The sequence below is a fragment of the Microtus ochrogaster genome, chromosome 5 (assembly GCF_000317375.1).
Source record: "Microtus ochrogaster isolate Prairie Vole_2 chromosome 5, MicOch1.0, whole genome shotgun sequence".
NCBI classification, from domain to species: Eukaryota; Metazoa; Chordata; class Mammalia; order Rodentia; family Cricetidae; genus Microtus; species Microtus ochrogaster.
Window position 1 is genome coordinate 82201810 of NC_022012.1, and position 3890 is coordinate 82205699.

The 3890-nt window shown below is 53.1% G+C and overlaps 1 protein-coding gene across 1 annotated transcript in view; it reads left to right on the forward strand.

Moving 5' to 3' along the window:
* The first annotated feature begins 276 nt into the window (after positions 1–276).
* The window catches only part of Map4 (microtubule associated protein 4), a 137373-nt gene continuing 133759 nt past the window's right edge, over positions 277–3890 (forward strand). Inside the window, exon 1 of the mRNA XM_013346523.2 lies at positions 277–647. The gene's annotated coding sequence lies outside the window, so the exon portion shown is untranslated. The remainder of the gene's footprint in view (positions 648–3890) is intronic.

Sequence of the window (3890 nt, forward strand, 5' to 3'; positions counted from 1 at the left end):
TTTGCAATCAACAAGGTCTCAACTCAGCTTGGTCCTGTCACCTTTCAAGGCAGGCTCTGTGCAGCAGCTTCGAGTCGCGCCCTCTGCTCGCCGTCAGGGTTCCCTGCGGCACAGGACCCAAGGACCCGCCCCGAGCCCCTCCCAGATTACATCATAGAGCCCACCAGGCAGGGCCCGCGTGGGCCCACCCGCACCCAGGCCGCGTGCGCCGCACACTAGCATCCTCCCTCTTGGGAAAGGAAGCCGTGGCCATCTCAGAACGGCGGAGGCAGCCTGAAGCTCGCCATTCGCTGAGGTATCCGCAGGCGGGAGGCCACAGCCTAGACCTCCGACGCGCGCTCCGCCAACCGCCCGTCGCTCGTGCCGCTTCCACGGAGAGGTGGAGGAGCAGGGGCGGGCGTGGATTGGCTCGCGGCGCCTCGGCCCGCCCCTCCGCGGCGCTCATTGGCTGGAACGGCGTCCACTGGCTGTGAGGGACGCCCCGCCTTCATGCCGGCCTTCAAGAGGGCGACGAGGAAGCGGCCACCTCCCTGCGCCCCGCCCCTCCGGCTTGCTCTGTGGCTCCTGCGGCTCCTCCCGGCTGCTCCAGGCTCCTCTCTGCCCTCTCCCGGCTTCCAGCGGCTCCGGCTTGGGCTTGGCGGCGGCGGGTGAGTGCTGGTGAAGACGGGATCCGACGGTCGGTCTCCTCGCTGTCCTCGGAGACGCTGCCCTTAAGTTCTCGCGGTGACCGCGGGAGACCCCGCAGGTCCCGCCCGAGGCGGGGAAGGGCGGTGGCTGCCGGCCTGCGGGACGCCGGGGTGGCTGCTACAGGGGGCCCGGCGGGGGGCCTGCGGGCGTGACCTTCGGAGTCTCCGCTGTGTCTTCCGAGGGGGATCGGACGGGGCGAGACGGGCCGAGAGGTCCTGTTTCGGGGCGTCTGGGGCTGTGGAGCCGCCAGCCTGGGCAGGAGCTGCGCCCCGGCGCCGAGGGTCGGCTGCAGTCTGGGGCCTTGGGTGGGGTTCGGGGGGATGCACAAGAACCCCGGGACGTTTCTGCAGGCTCCAGGAGGGAGGACAGTGGACGTGGGAACTGAGGGAAGCCTCCGCGTGTCCGCTCTGTGCTTGATGGGTGGGGTTGAGCGGTGGTCCTGAGAATCTTTACTCTTGTGTGCGTGGGCCCCGCGCAGTATGGGGACTGACGCGCTTCCCGAGTCTGGCTTCAGGACTGCAGAGCGGTCACTTTAAGGGTGCAGAGCTCTGAAACTTAGGGAGCAGGACTAGCAGCGCCCGTTGGAAACGTTACTCAGAGCAAGAGATTGTGGTTAACTTAGCACCCGGGACGGGCTCTCTCGGGCTGTTCCAGGCGGAGCTCAGCTTTAGTTGAGATTGCCTCCTGGGCGTGTTGGGGAGGCTTTATCTCCAGGATTGTGTAGATTAAATGCAGTCGCCGCTCCAAGGGAAGAGACTGATTTGCCCCACGGGGGTTTGTGTTTTAGGAATCCTGGGAGCTCGCCCTTTCCCGGGGTGAGGTGGGGTGGCGTAGCTTGTACTTCTCAGGGAAGATTAGTGTTACCAGCTTTCCCCGGAGCCCCCCTTCCCCCCCGCTGGTCCAGTTACTGTACTTCTCCCGAGCGCCCCTGCGGTGGTTCTTGGCCCCGACTGTGTCCTGCTCTCCGTGAGCGTCTCCCGCCCATTTCCCTACTGCTGCGCTTTTGGCAACTGCCCCTGCTCTTTCCCAGGGATGGTTGTGGCATTGCATCAGGGGATATTTGTGCTTGTAATTTGCTCACTCAGCCCAGGAGGAGGGAGATTAGTATGGTGCAGAGATGGGGGGCGGGTTGACAAGCGGGAGGGGGGCGGTTGCCGGCCGCTTGGCTGGGTAGGCAGAGCAATGGGTGTGGTGAGGGAAATACAGCTGCTCTGGGCCTATAGGGTAACACTGCCCAGTCATCAGCGCAGAGATTCAAAGACCAACAACAGCAGCAGCTATTTTTATAAATGAATCCTGAATCCAAGTTGAGCGCATGGATTTAGAGTGAACAGTTGTCAGGCCCTAACTCTGACAGGCTGAGTGTTTGGTAGACAACACTACAGTTGCTAAGCATGGCACTCCATCTATCTGTAGAGTACAGCAGGTACTTGCAACTTTGTGACTTTCCCTTTTCTCCACTCTAGAATGGGAGTGTGTTCAGGTGATGGCCTTTTCAATTGATGGAGTGTGATGGCCCAAACCACTTCCTTTCAAAGGCGATATTTTGATCTCAGTCATAATCTCACATTTAGCATTGATTAAAGCTATTACTTTTTTGAGACAGAACCATCTTCCAGATATTCTCTTTCAAAAAGGGAATATACTCATGCAAAGCAAACTCAGCAGAGATTGATAAATCAGGTTCTAGTGTGTATTGAAAGTATTGGTGCTTGTACACAATTAGATTTAATTATCCACTGTCCCAAAATACCTCCATTGTTCCTGGTAGCTTAATCAGTAAAACAATTGATTATAGCATTGGAATGAGGGCAATGAATGTTCTCAGGGATATTTCAATCAAGTTATTGAAGCTTAGTGGAGTTTGTCTTCTTTTCCTATTGTTTGTTAACACATGCACTAAAGTTGGAAAGTGCAAGGGTTTGTCTTATTGTATTTTAGTTACTTATTTTTTTTAAAGATTTATTTATTGTGTATACAACATTCTGCCTCGATGTATGTCCGCACGCCAGAGGAGGGCGCCAGATCTCAGCACAGATGGTTGTGAGCCACCATGTGGTTGCTGGGAATTGAACTCAGGACCTCTGGAAGAGCAGCCAGTGCTCTTAACCTCTGAGCCATCTCTCCAGCTCTTAGTTACTTATTTTTAACGTTGTGTGTGTATGTGTGCCACAACATGAGTGTGGTGGAGGTCAAAGGGCAACTTTAGGAATCAGTTTTCTTTTTTTTTTTTTTTTTTCGAGACAGGGTTTTGGAGCCTGTCCTGGAACTAGCTCTTGTAGACCAGGTTGGTCTAGAACTCACAGAGATCCGCCTGCCTCTGCCTCCCAAGTGCTGGGATTAAAGGCGTGCGCGCCCGGCCGAATCAGTTTTCTTTATGTGCTTTTGGGGATTGAACTTGTCCTGAGGCGTTACTTGCTGAGCCATTAGGCCTTCCTATTATTATTATTATTATTATTTTTTTTTTTTTTTTTGAGTCAGAGACAGGGTTTCTCTATCTTTGGCTGTCCTTGAGCCCACAGAGATACACGTCCTGCTGTCTCTGGAGACTTGTATTATTTAAAATTTTTTAATTTAGGTCATTTAATGTTTTGCATAAGAGTGTTTTGCCTGTTTCTTGGTGCACCACATGTGTGCATGGTGCCCATGGAAGTTAGGAGGGGGTTGCGTTCCCTTAGGGCTGGACTATGAGCCACTGTGTGATTGCTGTGAATCAAACCTGGGTCCTCTACTAGAGCAACAGTTGGTCTTAACCTCTGAGCTGCTTCTCAAGCCTCCTTTTTTTTTTTTTTTTAGATTTTTTTTGAGATAAGGTTTATTTTTTAGTTCAGTGTGGCCTGGGATTTTACTATGTAGTCTGGACTGTCCTCATGGCAATTGCCCATGAGCTCATGGCAGTCCTCCTGTCTCAACCTTCCTTTTTAAAATTTTTTTTTTTTTTTTTTTTTTTTTTGAGACAGGGTTTCTCCATAGTTCGGTTCCTGTCCTGGAACTCCCTTTGTAGACCAACTGGCCTCGAACTTAATGTGATCTACATCCCTCTGTTTCTCGAGTGCTGGGACTAAAGGTGTGTGTCACTACTACCTGTCTTTCAAGTGCTAGGACTGTAGATATATGCCCCCATGGTACCCATCTTGGGGGTGTGTCCCAATTCTCTCCCTTTCCAGGTTTAAAACCAAGTCTATTTCTATGTTTTTTTTTTT